We start from the raw sequence: 17517 nt of genomic DNA, 5'->3' as shown, positions 1-17517 counted from the left end.
ATGAATTTCCCTCTGATCATTGCTTTAAATGTAATCAGAGTCTGATATATAGAATATTCATTATTCTCATTCTTTAAAAATTTGGAGACTTTGGACTAGGTTTCTTCAGGCATTTTTTGCTTGGATGAAACTCATCTGTAAGAAGGGCTCATGGATATTGCATTTTCTGAGTTCTTTCAAATGTAAATTCTAATTCTGTAGTCTTGATACTTAAAAGATAGCATGGTTGAATACAAAATTATTGGTTCAAACTTTCTTTTCTTGATCTTCTTATAAAGGTTACTTTATTCTGTCCTTGCTTTGCATATTGATTTTGGGAAATATGAAGCTAGTCAAATTCTCTTGCCCTTGTAAATTATTTTTTTCTGGAGGCCCTGAGGATTTTTTAATTTCTAAATTTGAATAGTTTTACTAGGATAAATGTTAGAATTAATCTTTCTAGGTCAAATTTCTCAGAACTTAGTTAGCTCTTATAATATGTAGATTCAGGTCTTCTTTTATTTTTGGAAGGTTTTCTTGAGTTATAGTAAAAAATAATAGTTCTGTTTTACTGTATGGTTTTCCTTCTTTAGGATCTCCACTTATACCTATGTTGACTTTTCATTGCCAATTTTTAAACTTTAGCCAATTTCTGCCTGACTCCTTTTACTTCTTTTTTTAAAACTTACAAATTCTCTTTGTTGTTTTCTTAGTTTTCTTTAATGCTTCTCATTAAATTTTCATTCAAATCCGTTTTGAGTATGACATAGGCACCATATAATTGAACTTACTTTATGATATGGTATTACCTTCTATTGCTTTCCTGAAATCAGCTAACTCTTGTTTCATTTCTTCTTGTTTTAGTCTCCATTTTGGTTCTTAGATTTTGGGTTTTTAATTTTATGTGTCTTTTTGTATATCCAATAGTTTGAGGATAAATAATTCAGTTTTGCTTGTTATGTTACACTTTTCTTCAAATTCATGATCATTTATTTGGGAGAATTTTATCAGCTGAAATTTTAAATTTAAATTGCTGTTTTCTTTTTATAGTAGCTTTGTATAGAAGAAAACTGCACATATCTATATATTTGTTTGATTGACTTGACAGATTATATTTAGCTTTTTTCCCAGATTTCTTGTCCAAGTTTGCCATCTTCTGTCAGAGTAGAAGATTGCAGTTTCTTTAATAGGTGGCTTGGGGGCATGGCTGGGAGGGGCTGTAGGGTGAAGAGTTGTGTGTAAGATTTCTTCTTTTAAAATATTGTCTGGAAGGATCCTAAAGTAACCGTCTTCTTCTTTTTTTTTTCCCTGTCAGTCTCCAGTGGGCATGTCTTTCCTTCCCTTTTATTGTTTTCTTCTAGAATGTTTCTTTTCAAGATTGTCTCCTTAAGCACTGTATCCAATTTTAAGTCCTTTCCCTGTAGTTTGGACTGTGATCTTCCAGTAGTCTTTATCAGTATTTTATCACTTAGGATGATTTTAGCTTAATTAATCGCCTCTTCTATGCTCTGCATACTTTTTCTCAATATTATTCTCTCTCTCCTTCTGCTGCCCCCAAACTCCCAGTTTTCTGAATAGGTGGGAGTTTCAGAGAAAACTTTGCTGGAAATTGGTATTTATTTTTCTAAATACAGACAGTTTAAATTTATAGTGATTTTTATCTTTTATATATGCTGAAAGTGTGATAATTGTAAGGATTTATTTGTGTTTGTTGATATGTGTAGTTTTCTTAGAGGATGTGTGGTAGGATTCATATTTAGGTAGCTGTGATTACCGTGACTTCCAGAACCAGCACTCTTAACCACTGTGTCCCTCATTAATGTTGTCCCTTTGGATTTTCCCTGCAGTTTCTCTTTTGATGGGCACTGAAATAATTTTTTTGAGCTCTGTTTATGAAACTGGAGAAATTACTCAGATGCCAAGTTGTATTTGCTTTCCCCATCATCTCCTTTCAGGGATACAAATTTGCTTCCTTTGTAAGCTTCAGACAAAACACTGCACCAAAACATACAAGCACAGCACAACAAAGCAGACAACAACAATTAAAGAAACCCCTCCAATTCAAAAGCCACATGACAGTCTCACCCACAAGTGCAGAAATACTCAGATACCTGTGGATGCTAGTTTAGGCTGATGCTGGGCCCCATGCAGTATAGAACATGGACCTCACTCTGACTGTGTGACAGACTTTGCTAGGATGTGTGGGGATCAGTGAAAGTCTCATAGAGAAGGTGACATTTGACATCAAACTTAAAAAATAAGCTGGATTTTTTCAAAGTAAACAGGAGAGGGAGAGGAAAAGTCCTTTAAAGCAGAAGTATCACTTGATCAAAATCATGAAGGTATTAAACGCCTGAGCTGTTTGCACAGGTAATCTTAAGTGGCTTTAACACATGTGGTTGAGAGTGTGGTGGCAAGGTGTGGGTCTGGGGGAAAGAAGTGATGCAAGATGGGGCTGAGACAGTGGCTGGAGTCAAATTTGAAAGGCTTTGCTTGCCTGCCACGCCACTCATTCACAAAGAACAGTATGATCCAGATTGCCTTTTTTACTAAGAAAAATGAAGAAAATTAAACACCTGCTGGTAAAGCTGATCGATCGTTAGGAAGATACATTTGTCACCTGTAATGAAAACTGGTTTTCGGGGGAAAACCAAAACTGTATCAAATAAGTTTATTTTAAGAACTAAGTAAACAGTTTTTATAGTCAGTGGCTGTTAGTTCATTGTTTTCAAAAGCTGGTTGATAAAGTTCAAGAATTTATTTTAAATATTGGTTTAAGGATATTGGAATGACCAGACACCTGAGTAGAGGAGCTTTCTCATTTCAATAACAATCCTCCATTGAATGGTTCTGCACGTTCTCCAGTGTTGACCTCTTCAACTTTGTTTCAATGCCTAGCATGATGTAGACACTAAAAGAATGCTAAACATGTGTTGAAAAAAAGAGAGAAAAAAGAGAAAGAAAGAAAAGAGGGAAGACCTTCTCTTGGTAGAGCAAGATAAGTTGATTGTTCAATCCATGGTTCAATCTCCAATCACATGGAGATTTTTGCTTAAGATCTTTCCAGTGTTCATACTTAAGAACATACCATAGGTGGTTTACTTCAGTGAGGCAACATTCCTCTACCTCCAACTAAAATGTAAATACTCCTGAGAGCTGTGAAGCCTTATCAACCAATAAAATTTAGAGATAATTAGTAGATAGATAATAACAAAATGGGGCATGACATAGGTGCCAAAGGCTACCTTCAGATCCTCTACCTCAAGGATGGGGCATTTCATTCCACAAGGGCACTGAAGAGGGAGGCCAAAAGGATCCAAGGGCAGACATCTGTGTGTTTTTCTTAGCATTTGTCCATATTGGGCATGGTTAAAATAATGCGCCTTGTTTAAGCTCTGAAATAACCTCAAAAACAATTTAAAAAGATAAAAGTCCTGTGCTCAATTCTTTCTAGAGTATACTCTGGGAAAAAAGTTAGAAATAAGGGAAAGTTTGTTAATTTTGTCAGGATACCCAGAGTTAAATGATGACCTTATTCAAAGAGGGTTAAGAAATAGTCTTTTTTTTTTTTTTTTTTTTTTTTTTTTTTTTGCTATGCGCCGGCCTCTCACTGTTGTGGCCTCTCCCGTTGTGGAGCACAGGCTCCGGACCCACAGGCCCAGTGGCCATGGCTCACGGGCCCAGCTGCTCTGCGGCACGTGGGATCTTCCTGGACCGGGGCACAAACCCGTGTCCCCTGCATCGGCAGGCGGACTCTCAACCACTGCGCCACCAGGGAAGCCCAAGAAATACTTTTGATGCTTACTAGCTACCCATAAACATGAAACTTGGGGTTTATATTTGAAACAGAACAAGTCAGGCCCTACTAAGAAGAAGGCAATAATTAACTTGGTGTTTGACATATTTTTCCAAACTTAGTCCATACAAATACCCCTTGTTTCAATTTTATTAGATGTTAAGACTATTCCTGAAAATGCAAAGTTCAGTCTCTCCAAAGTAGGATATGTGATTTTTAAATATTGGACCATACGGAATTTTGTCTAGTTAACTGTGTGTGTCTGGAAGCAGAGTAGCTCTGTGAAGGGATGTCACCCATAGCTGATAGACATAGAATTCAGAACTGTGGCCTGAACATCAGAGCACATGTGAGTAAATTGTGGAGGGGATTGGTAGTGGTGGTAGTCCGTGGCCAGCAACTTTCTTAGTGCTGCTGTAAAAGCACCATTGCCGGGCTACACGCTGAGAAGAAACCCCAATATATGTACTGCATTTAGTTGTTGATTGGGAGAGGCCCGTAACTCCTCTGTCTATCCCTTTCCCAGCCCCACTCCTGGTACCCCTTCCTAAGGTAGAGAAGTAGGATGTAGCCTGGTGATGTTCAGTAAAAATTCATTGTGTTCTTTACTGCTTAAGATCAGATAGTACAAATTGTCACTTCAGTTCTTGACTAAAGCAGATTGATTGGGGGGGATGAGGGAAACCTAGGGCACAAAAAAGATATAGGAGTTGTGTTGTTTCCTTCCAAATTCCCTTTTCAGTTATTCATAAAGGTTGACAAAAACGATATTCCAAATGAATTTTACATAATTTAAAATATTATGAAGCAATCAACAAAATAGTCACCAAATAACTCTGGTTGATGGTGATGCAGCATTCCATTTGTGTGTGTGTGTGTATGTGTGTGTGTGAGAGAGAGAGAGAGAGAGAGAGAGAGAGAGAGAGAGAGAGAGAAAGAGAGAGGGAGGGAGAGAGAAAGAGGCAAGAGATGTATATCTGGGCTATAAGGATAATGTTTGCCACTCAGAAATTGAAGGCTGCTCTTATGTTGCCTGCACTGCAGATTTGGCACTTAACAGTGTTCCAACACTTTGGCTGCTTGCAACTGTGCATTCACTTCAGAGATAAAATCCCATTAGGCTCAAACCTACTTTCCCCTTTGACCACCATGGAGGAGCTTTTTAGCTTCTTCATAGACTGTTTTATTGCTCTGGATAGTCTCTTTAATGGGATGTAACCCAGTTTTCGTGACATTATTTTGTTCCGTTTACTCAGAAAATCATGGTATGGTTTGTGTTCTCTCTCTCTCCCTTTCCTTTCCTTATCTCTCCCAATGCAGGGAAAAATTATGAAATTATAGAATTAATTGGCACTGAAAAGTTGGAGAGACTGAGATCATAAGTTACTAAACTGATTTTCTTGCCCAAATGGTATAATTTAGTGATACTTTTTATAAATGTGATTCAAGCTGTGGCTTTTCTGAAAGATCAGAAGTCACATTATAAAAAAAAGGAGGGGAGGATCATAACTTCATAACTACGAATCAGCAAGATGACCCTACTTTCACTGGTAAGATTTATATAATTTCAGTGACTCTAAATCTTGAGAGAGATTTATTTATAAAATACCTAGCTGGAAAACAAAACAAAAGATGAACCCAGGACAGTTAAACAAATGAGACATTTACCTAAGTCTGTCTTTGAATGTCAAAAACAATAGGAGGGCTCCCCTGGTGGCGCAGTGGTTGGGAGTCCGCCTGCCGATGCAGGGGACACAGGTTCGTGCCCCGGTGCGGGAAGATCCCACATGCCGAGGAGCGGCTGGGCCCGTGAGCCATGGTCACTGAGCCTGTGCGTCCGGAGCCTGTGCTCCACAACAGGAGAGGCCACAACAGTGAAAGGCCCTCGTACCACAAACAACAACAACAACAACAACAACAAAAAACAATAGGAAATCTCTGTAACATAGATGTGTGTGTTCTGACTGGAATACTGGGCTTTGAGTTGGAAAAATCTGATTTGACTGTGTGACCTTTAGATGTGGAATGTAACCTCTTTTGGTTTTAAGGTTAATTGGCTTTATGTTAATTTGGTCAAAAATCAATCATGTTGGTGTAAAAAAAAAACTTTAAAATGATAAATGACAAGTTTATGTTACATTTTTGAAGTTAAGCAAGGTAAGAGTTGGCTGCTTTGGGTTTGCAAGGTGGTCTTATATCTGAGTGGGCCCCTGCTAACATCGCAGAACATATCTCTTTTTCAAAAGACCTGGGTTTAAAAACTGGCCAACTTTGTATTTAAATAAATTACCTAATTTCTCTGAATCTCTGTATTGTTATCTGTAAAAAAAAAAAAATAGGGTTTCCCTGGTGGTGCAGTGGTTGAGAGTCCGCCTGCCGATGCAGGGGACGCAGGTTCGTGCCCCGGTCTGGGAACATCCCACATGCCGCGGAGCGGCTGGGCCCGTGAGCCATGGCCGCTGAGCCTGTGCGTCTGGAGCCTGTGCTCCACAACGGGAGAGGCCACAACAGTGAGAGGCCCGTGTACCGCAAAAAAAAAAAAAAAAAAAAAAGAAAAGAAAATAATTGGCACTACTGCTGCCCATAACAATGTTAATCTCATGGTCACTACATGGATTTGCAGTTAGACAATTGAGCTTAGCATAAAATTAGATTCTGGTTTTGAACACATCGGTATACATTTTTAGGTTTCAGTGTTATTAACTACAAAATTAAGTATTAAGTGCGTGGTGCCTAAGACCAGTTTGGCATAAACATTTGTGTGATATGGCTTCCTGTGCAGACTTCTATAGCCCTTTTCTCAGTGAGCTGTTTTGAGAAAACCTTTTCCTTCTGATGAATGCTTCCAGTGCCAGTTCATGCATCTGTAAGAAAAAAGCAGGCCAGACACTCTTATTATTCACACTGCAGGAAACCCTGAGAAGAGCTCAATGAAAGGAATGGCAGCCTAAAATTAAAGATCCATTTGTTGTGCGTGGTGTGTGTTTCTAACATGTGGTTCTTTTCCCCCTGCTATCAGTAAACTTGATGACTAATAGTGTATCCAGTTGCACAAATATAGAGAGAAAAGTTGGAATTAGTGTAAAACAAGATGGTAAAAAAACCATTCATAAATCCAGAGATTCTATAAATAATGAAGATGCTGCAATAGTTTGTAAAGGAGGTTACTCTGCTCTTTCCAGGTACCATCTTTTGAGCTACTACTGGGCTTACTGATGTTCTGTTTGAGACTGCTAATACCAGTGTCAAAAATAATCCTAAATAGCTCTTCAGACTCTGGTTTTAGCTTTTTGATTTATCTTCCTTTTTTTGGTATGGGTAGTCAGTGTTTGGGTTGTGTGAACAAACAATGAGGGAAAATCCTGAACAGCTAAATCTTTTAATATTAAAACCTGTATGTTCCACACTTTACAGTTTGCTAACACTTTTGAGTGCCAGTCTTTCTGTAGGACACAGTAATAGATTTATTTATTTTTTTATGGATGGCAAAATGAAAAATGGGAGAATTCAGGTGACTTTTTAAAATTATGTTGCAAAAAATAAGACAATAATAACAGTAATAAAGTACATTAACTGAGTGCTTCCTTGTGTGTTAGATGTTCTTCTAAGCCCTCAATCCTCACAATACTTAATCCTCACCACAACCTGTAAGTGTTCATCAGAAGCAATAGGTGAGAACTGGGGCACTCCAAACACAGGGAGAAGAGTGTGAAAAGCGCCTTTAAACAAGTAGGCAGGTGCTGAGAATGAGAATAGTGTTCAAAGTGGAGGAGGGATGAGGCTGAAACAGAAGCAGGACCAGATCATGGAGGGTCTCATATGCCTACTGCAGAGTTTGGATTTTATCTTCTAAAACAGGGATAGACAAATGCTTTTTGTAAAGAGCCAGATGGTAAATGTTTTTGGCTTTGTTGGCCACTTGGTCTTTGTTGCAACTTCTCAGCTTCACTGCGTAGCACAAAAGCAGCCACAGACAATACATAAATGTGGGCATGGCTGTGTTCCAATAAAACTTTATTTACAAAAACAGGTGGCAAGTGAGCAGAATTTGGACAATGGGCTATTATTTGCTGACCCTTATTCTAGAAAATGGTGAACCATTAAACTTTGAAGGCAAATAGAGCATGAGACATGCATTGCTTCTTCCAAAAGGTCTTCCTCACCTGATAATTAAATTGAGGCATATAGCAATTATTTTCCCCACTCTGTCAAGGAAGAATGATTCCATGGGAATAATTAGGGCACTTTCTCTAGAGAGAGTGAACATAGGTCCCTGGCTTACGTGGGATAGGCTGCTTTATATCTGTTGCTCAACATTATAACTAATAGCATCCCTTTCATCCTCACAAGTTTCCCTATTGGGATAAGTTATATATGGCCGTCTTATTTTAAAGCTAAAAATGGGTTCATTTTAGAACTTCGACATAGGGATAGGCAACAGTCTAATCTTTTGTAGATGGTGTGATGGGTTGAGAACACCACCATCTGGAGTGGAATCCTGCCTTTGCTCCTTATTAGCCATGTGGACTTGGGCTAATTGTCCATTTTCTCCAAGTTAAGATTTCTTTCCTTGAAAGTTGAGAGTAATAGGTCCTTCCTATATAATAAGGGCTATGTGAGTATAATACAATAATGTTTATAAAAGTTCACGGGGAAAATTGTCAAGTGTTATCCAAGTGGAAGTGAAGAAGTATTGCAAGGTGGTAGGACTTTGTACCCAGACGGAAAGGACTTAACCCAGCTTCCACGATTATCATTTATGGGGCCTTGCAGAATTCATTACTTCTCTTTGAGTCTCAGAGCTTCTTTGGGGCTAATAACACCACCTCTTCAGAATTGTAATTGTTAAAGATAATGTGTGTAAAGTGTCAAGCACAGTGCCTGATCCATAGTTAGCATTTAGTAAAAAATGCAGTTATTATTTTTTTGAATAATCACATGCCATGTCAAAGCTTCTATTCATCTTTACTTTGACACATGCCTCAGATTATTTACCTCCATTCACCTCCTGTAGTGTCAAAATTCTGGGTTTTTTGTGTGTTTTTTTTTACAGTTTTTAAGCCATATCCACTCAGCAGTGTTCCAAAATTGTAATGAAGATATTGGTGTTGATGAAGATGATGATGATGATGATAGTAACTTATTGAACAGTTTTTAGGTTATAGGCATCTCTAGATGAAGCATATTTCCTGTGTGGTCTAATATGGTTAATGCTAACTTCATCTGACTTTCGAGACTCTAATGCACTTTTGAATCCTTGATTTCTGGGACCATTCTTGGGTCATGGCAGAGCTCCCTGTGATGTTTCTTCAATAGGAAAGGCCAGATGAGATCACAGCCTGAGAAAGGAGGGCTGTGAACACCATGTTATTTCTCTCCTAATGCTTTTCCTATACCTTTCTATCACGTTTGCTTGAAGACCTGAAAATTATTGATTGAAACTGCTACTCACTTTTAGCTTTCTATCCACATTTGACAAATATGTTGCTCCATGTAACATGCATTATAAATGGCTTGAATCTAATAAGTAGTTCTTTTTGGACATGAAATCTGTTTTTCCTTCCTCCTTCCTTGAGAGGGAAATTACAATCTTCCAAGACTCTCCTTCCATTTCTATAGAATGTGGGTGCTAATTTGAAAGCAGTCTCATAAAATGGAAGCAAACAGGCTAATTAGAAATATTTATGGGCCTGTTAGTGAATATATGTGTAATTGAAATAAAAAGGCTCTCCCTGAAGGGGAAAACATTACTTTGGTTGTAGGAATAATTAGGTTGTGCTGTTACATTGAAAGAGGATAAAACCCTTTCCCTCCTGATCAGATCCATTTTCACTTCATCAGACCAAGGTGTCTCCAGAAGGACTCATTAGTATTTTTATTATTAAATTTTAATTTTTAAAATCAAAGCTACACTTGCACATTTCTTATTCCCCTGAGATAATCATTTTCAACTCTTAAGTTGATTATTTTGGTACTTATCACCGTATCTCTAATAATAGGTTTATATTTACTCTTTTAAAATAAGTTCTTTAAGTTTTTTAAATCAAAGCTGCATATGTATGTACAGTTAAAAGAGTCAATTATTTCTACATTGCCTGTTAGTAAAACCAGCATATCCATGGCACACCTTCTGTTTCTCACCTTCCTAGAGGACATCACTTTTTGCATTTACTATCATAATTCTATTTAACATGATAGTATTACTACTTCTTGACTTCTAGCTTTGAAAATGATCTATTGACTTTGCACTCTGGAAGATGAGAATTTAGTTTTCTAAATTCCAGTCCCATTCTGTACATGTATCCTTCCTATTTTCCATCCCCCCAATATAGTTTAATCATAATTTTGGATAGATCAATATTCTATATTTACATTATCATGACTATATTAAAACTATTCATGCCTGAGACATGTAACATACTTTGATTATTTTTGCTCTCCTGCATAACATTTAAAAAATAGTTTCAGATTATCTTTTACAAATACATTTGCCGATTTTCTTTGGACTCCGCACTAATTCCATCCCAAACTCTGCCACACCAGTATGTAAATCTATGCTGTATATGTTTTTTCACATCTGGTATTTTTCAGTTTGCTTCTGGAACAAACATCTCCTAGAGCCCTCAGGTACCTACTCATCTGGATTAATTACTATTTCTAGTGTCATCCAGAAATTTTACTTTACCTCCCTCATTTTCACCTTTGACTTTCTCATGTATTGAATTCCCTGTTCCCTGGATCCAAGATCTTCCTCTTTATTGATTTATACCCTCATTTTGACTGGGTATAGCCTCCAGTAGCTTCCTGAAAAAGGTAGAAAACTGTATGAAAGATGCTTTATTTTATATCTTGCATGACTGAAAATGTCTTTATTTTATTGTTGCACTTAATAAAAATATTGGCCAGGTTAGAATTCTCAGTTGGATATAATTTCCTTCACAACTTTAGACAAAAATTTATTATGAAAATTTCTGAACATATGAAAAAGCAGAGTTCAGGGAAATTCCATGTACTCATCAAAAAACTAACAGCTTCAGCATTCATCTCTCCACCTACTTTTTTGTTTGTTTTGCTGGAGTATTTTAAAACAAGTCCCAGACATTATCTCATTTCACCTCTAACTGATTCAAAATGAATCTTCAAAATAAAATAAAGGGCATTTCCTTACAATGTCATTATCACACTTAACAAAATTACCAGTAATTCCTTTATATCACATTAAAACAATCTATAATCAATGTTTTCTTGTTGTCTATAAATACCTTTTATAGATACTTTGTTTGAATCAAGATCCAAAATATTTCTCATTGTATTTGGTGGTTATATTTTTGAAGTCTCTTTTGATCCCCAAAGTCTCCTCTTCTCCCATATCCCTCCCTTTTCCTCCCACCCTCCCATACCATTGACTTTTATTAAAATAACAAGAATGTCCCATGTTCTGGATTTGGTTGATTGCCTTCTTGTAGTAGGTTTCTCTATTTCTTATATTTCTTATAGACCAGAAGTTAGGTTTAAATCCTTGATTAGATTCTGGATCAATTATTTTTCCAACAGTGTTCCAAAAGTGATAAGAGTTTGCCACTTTTAGTTATTCTAAGGCGGAGCAGTGACTGAAGTAGTGAAAGTACCCTCTCTTCTTTGTAAAGTTCTTCATAATTTTTCACCTAGAGGTTTTAATATCCATTAATGATGATTGTCTAAATCAGTATTCTCATTATAGAAGTTGTAAGATGGTGATTTTTCTAATTCTATTGTTCCTACTCCTATATTAGTTGAAAATCTGATTGGTGAACTCTTCCTCATTCAGGAGGGCTATACAGTTCATACCAGAAGAATAAGATAATCGTTTCCACTTAATTACTACAGATTTTTCTCAATTTACAATGGGGTTATGTCCTGATAAACCCATTGTACTTGGAAAACGTCATATGTCTAAATGTACTTACTACAACTAAGGTACTAAAGATCATAGCATAGCACAGCCTACCTGAAAGATGCTCAAAAGACTTACATTAATCTACAGTTGGGCAAGGCCTATTTTTATAATAAAATATTGTATTTCTCATGTAAATTATTGAATACTGTACTGAAAGTGAAAAACAGAATGGTTGTAAGTGTATTGGTTATATACTCTCATGATCACTTGGTTGACTTTGGGCTGACTCCTGCTGACCAGCCTCGTGAGAGAGTATTGTACCACATACTGCCAGCCTAGGACAAGGTCAAAATAAAAAATTTGAAGTACGGTTTCTACTGAATGCTTCCTGCTTTCACACCAGTGTAAAGTCAAGAAATTGTAAATCGAACCATCTTTAGTTGAGAACCATCTGTAGTTTTCATAGTCATGAGTGGTGCCTTGGAAGCCTCTTCTGTTATCAAATGTTATCTCTCTCCTTTTATTTGAGTATCATTATGAAATAATGAAATTTTTATAGCTAATTGTTTGGCAATTGCAGTCATTATGTGTATGATGCTTTAAATGGCCTTATTGACTAGTAGAAGACCCTTTCCCAAAGAAACTTAAAGGCTTCTTAAAACTGCTGATTTATACATAATTTTAATGAAAACTACTTCTTTTCACTCTGAAAGTTTGTAGAATCATTTTTTTCTTGTTCCCAGTGTTCTGAAATTTCATATGATGTAACTATTTTCATCCATATTCCTCAACTGCTTGTTTCCTTAGTTAGTTCTTTCAGTCTGAAAATGTATGCCTTCCCTTTCACTTTGGTGATGATTTCCCCTCCATCTTCTCTGTCTCTCCTTCTAGTAATTTTATTATTTAGATGTTTAATCCTTTACTTTTCTTATTTTTCCTCTCCTATGTTTTTCAGTCTTTGTCTTTTTGCTTTACTTTCTGGGAATTTTCCTCAAAGCAATCTCTTCTACTGGAATTTTCTTTTATTGGGATTTTCTATTTTTATGTCATTAATTTTAATTTCAAAAATCATATTATATGTTCTTTGAATACCCCTTTTATGGATCGTTTTACTCTTTCATGGGTACAATATCTTCTTTACCTCTCTGAGGGATTAATAAGAGGGTTTTTAAAAAAATGTATTTTTCCTGTGTAAGGTTAGGTACTTAACACAAGACGTACCTCACATTTTTAAAAAAATTTTATCTATTTTTCTTTTTTGGCCACACTGCAGCATGCAGGATCTTAGTTCCCTGACCAGGGATCAAACCCATGCCCCCTGCACTGGAAGCACAGAGCCCTAACCACTGGACCACCAGGGAATTCCCAGACCTACCTCACTTTTGATAGCAGCTTCAAATTTGAGTGTTCACAAGGCCAGCCTCAGGTTTGATACTCTGCTAGAAGGACTCACAGAACTCACTGAAAGCTATTATACTCACAGTTACAGTTTATTACAGCGAAAGGATACAGAATGTAGTCACCCAAGGGAAGAGATACATGGGACAGAGTCCCAGTCAGTTGAGAGCATGAGGTGCTGTCACAGTCAAGGGTACAAGTAGGCACAGATAGGAGAGCTCATGGACACTTTGCTCCCACTGTATTCTCAAGTTCCCTTAACAGGGACCTGGGGACCTATCTTTTGTATTTTTCTGTTGGTTCTGGGAAAGGGAGCCCTGTGATGTAACTGTTTTAGTTCAATTAAATACTCAGTCTTGTTCTGTATTTACTGACAGGGAGGCCACAGTGCTGTGGCAATGGTCAGATGTGGCCAGAGCCCTTGAGTGTAAGATAGGGGTATAGAAAGGAGGAGGGGTTTGAAGATGCTGAGGAGGCCAAAAGCAGAGGCACTTTTTTTAAAGCAACAATGTTTTGCCATCACCTCTATCTATTTCCAGACCTTTTCATCATCCCCCAAAGACACTCTGTACCCATTCGGCAATAACCCTCCCATATTGTCTTTCCCCCAATCCCTGTTAACTTCTTTCTGTCTCTATGAATTTGTCTGTTCTAGATACCTTATATAAGTGGAGTCATACAATATTTGTCCTTTCATGTCTGGCTTCTTTCACTTAGCATAACGTTTTTAAGGTTTATCTGTGTTGTACCATGTATCAGAACTTTATTCCTTTTTTATGGATGAATACTATCCCATTGTATAGATATACCACATTTTGTTTATCCATTCATCTGTTGATGAACACCTGGGTTGTTTCCACCTCTTGACTGTTGTTAATAATGCTGCTATAAAAATTGGGGTACAAATACCTATCTGAGTTCCTGCTTTCAAATTTTTTGAGTATAAACCTGGGAACAAAATGGCTGGGTCATCTGGAAATTCTGTTTTGAGAAACAGAGAAGAGCTTTTGAGAATGAAGTTTATCTTTTTCTCATTGGGACACTAAAACGATGAGATTTTGTGAAGTTGTCTTGGCAGGCATTCCTCAGCTTTCAAAAAGCTTCTTTTTGAACACATGGCTATTGTTAGGTTTTGGTGAAATGGCATTATTTATATAGAATATAATTGGAATTGACAAGAAGGTCTCAGCTGAGCAAGGTCTGTCATAATGACCTTTATTTAAGATGGTGAGAAAAGGTACCGGGACACAGGCTGAGAGGGGCTGACATTGTATTTCCTGGTCCCACCTGGTATTTGCCTTTCATGCCTGGTCATTTACTGCCATGTTGTTCAGGAGCAGAAGAATGTGCTCGTCATCTGGAAATCTTGTGGTATAAGTATATCTTTTTTTATTCCTGCACTCTTTGAGCATTATCTTAATTTTCTGACTCAGTTTTTTCCACACTATTTCTGAGCCATGATTCTGTTGATTTGGTGGTGGGAACAACTATAATTACTATTCTCTTTGGAACAGAGTGTGATGGCTGCATTGATGGCCATGGAATGGAGACCTTCTTTATCAAGATGCTGTCAATTATGGCTGACATAATTTAGCGATCAACTTAGGTTAGTTGGTATTGCCTTAGAACTAGAGTTGCCAGATAAAATACAGGATTTTAAAAATATTTATATTTAGATAAACAGTGAATACTTCTTTTAGTATGAGTATGTGCCAAGTATTGCAAGGGACACACTTATACTAAAAACTTATTCATTGTTTGTCTGAAATTCATATTTAACTATGCATTCTGTGCTTTTATTTGTTAAAAATCTGGCAGCCTTCCTCAGAACACCAAATGCTTGTGAGACCCTTTCTTTTCTTCAGAGCATTGTTCAGTGAATGCACTGCCTGTCTGTGTGGCTTTGTTCCATGCATGATGCAGCTGGCTCCTGTCTCTCACACCAGTGCCCTGCAGGATACAGACGGCAAGTGTATCTAGTGATGAGCCATGGTGGATAACACTGGCAAGTCAAGGATGCAATTGCCTGTATATTCTCCGTGAGGCTGGAATGCATATTAGACAGGGAGGTGATTTTCAGATTTGGGAAAAGCATGCCTGAATGGAATGTCTCAGCTGAAGTCCTGAATGAATGGAGACTATGCTTGTCTTGCCCTTGGATGGGTGGGGAATTGGGAGATGGGGATGGAGTGCTAAGATAGGGAAGCAGGAGTCAGACCAACCACCTTTTTCACATTTGTGTTCAAAAGGACTGTAAGCCCAGGCATTAGCTGATAATGAGCCATTGCCTTTAGTTCTACTGCTCAGCTCCAAGTCAGAAAGGACTGCCACCCAAAGTTGAGTCCTTTTACCTTTAAGCCTTCTGCTCTCTAGTGAAATTTTCTCCTGCTGTTCTTTCTGCTCCAAGCTTTCGTATACCTGAATCTTCTCCTGTTTTTATATTTTAAGCTTGACGACTATAACCACTACAGCTGCTAGTGAAGTTAGGCAAATTTTCTGTGTCCAGATTGGCTTTGAAATGAGGTTTGATAAATTAAATTATGGTCGTCCATAGAGGAGTGGATGAGAAATAATGATTTGGATTCATGTCATAATGTCACAGCAGCACAGAGCTCTCTGGATCATTTTTCTTTCCTTCTTTCTTTCTTTCTCTCTCTCTCTTTTTTCCAGATGAAAGAATTCTTTATCTCTTTTCCCCACCCAAGCCACCACAAGCCAATGTCCAGTATATCACAGGAAAGAGTTACTTTTTTAAACCAGGGGGGTGCTGTAAAAGGCATTTGAGGGCCTCATCTAGATAGTTTTTCAGCTTATTTTCCTTTTGACAGCTTTAAACAGCCTTTTAAAATTGCCAGGAGAGTAGATTCATATTTTTATCATTCCACCTGCATAGCATTTTAGACACATTTATATTCCTGAAAGCATAATAATACATAACATTTAGCATTTAATTTATGACTCCTGCCACATCTGGTAAAAAACTCCTTCTGAAGCAATAAATCAACTTCTTCATGTCAAATTGCCATTCATTCTTTGACCTCTTCCATAATTTATGGTTTGTGAGTGCAAAATGGGAGAAGCAGCTTAAATCAAGTGGATTTTAATTAACAATCTTAGAAAATTCAGAAGAATATTTGCAGTTTATTCATGAGGGGAGAGGACTTGGTTGCTAGAAAGAAGAAAAAAAAAGCAGCTCATTTCCATGGGTACAAATTGAAATCTATTCTGGGTGCTTCGAAACCACAACATGAAGATTTTTCTCTGCTTTGAGTTAGAAAGACAAAGTGATTCTGATAGAAAAAGCTGTCCAAGCTCCCAGGGCAGAATCCATTTTCTAGGAGAGATTTTGAGGGGAAAGAGTAGGGGGAGACATATAACCATCTTCTGCTTATGCAGCCTTTAACAGAGTTGCCTGGCTGCTGACACAGTGCCTTTCATGTCAAACAATTTTATTTCTAAGCTTTTCACACTGTGTCCTAAGTAGCTTCTATTAGCATTGTCCTGTCCGTTTCCTTGGCAACAGAGCTGGTCAATTTAGACACCATTAAAGAGCTGCGGAAAAAGCAACAGCCAGCAGTGTGATGGGCAAAATTACAGAGAACAAGCTGAATACAATCCTTGCTGGAGGAGATGCTTTTTCTTCCAGGGCCCATTTTATTGTAATTAAAATTGAAAAGCTCTTTTTAAACGGGGCCCTAGAGTAAGCACAAACCAGAGACATCTACTGTACAACCATTGCAGCTGCATTCCTTAATGTTATCTCTTTAACCTTAATGGATTGCTTGCACTTTTTTAAATAAACAAGGAGGGAAAACCTAGGGGCAATATGGTAGCTTCTTGTTATCCATCTTTAGAGTCAATATAGGATAGAGAGAGACAACTCTTTTCATATCTGAAGTCATGTTTAAACGGAGCACTGGAGATCCTCCAGCTGTACATACAATGATTCCAGTTTATCTTGCATGAGAAAATAAACTTTTATTTCAGATATCACAGGTAGTCTCATTTGCTGTTTATCTCACTTCATTAGTTGTGGTGACTTTATGTAGCCATTTTCCTCCAATAACTACATGGGCCATTTTGAACATGGAATCAACTAGAACTTTGAAATTTTCGGGACTGAGTTTTATGTTGGTAGTTGGCTTTGCACTTACCGTTTCACTCACAGCTTTTTGTATGTAGGATAGGATGGGACATAATTTGAGGTAGGGGAGATCTTTTCTCCCAGTACAGAATATGTTAAAAATTCCTTGTCCTCTGGGATGAAAGTAAGTTAATTTATATATTGTGTATATTTGAAAATGAGACAAGAAGATTGATTACTTCTATAGGGACTTGAAGGTAGCTTCAGTATCATTTTCACTTTAAGAAGTTGGACAGAGAGTTTGTATTTAGGAATTGGGAAATTTTGATACTATTGTCTATACTATGGTGGGTGCACTGGGATACTTCAGTGTTTGCATCTTTT

Source organism: Delphinus delphis, chromosome 10, assembly GCF_949987515.2.
Source record: "Delphinus delphis chromosome 10, mDelDel1.2, whole genome shotgun sequence".
NCBI classification, from domain to species: Eukaryota; Metazoa; Chordata; class Mammalia; order Artiodactyla; family Delphinidae; genus Delphinus; species Delphinus delphis.
This window is presented reverse-complemented; position numbering follows the sequence as displayed.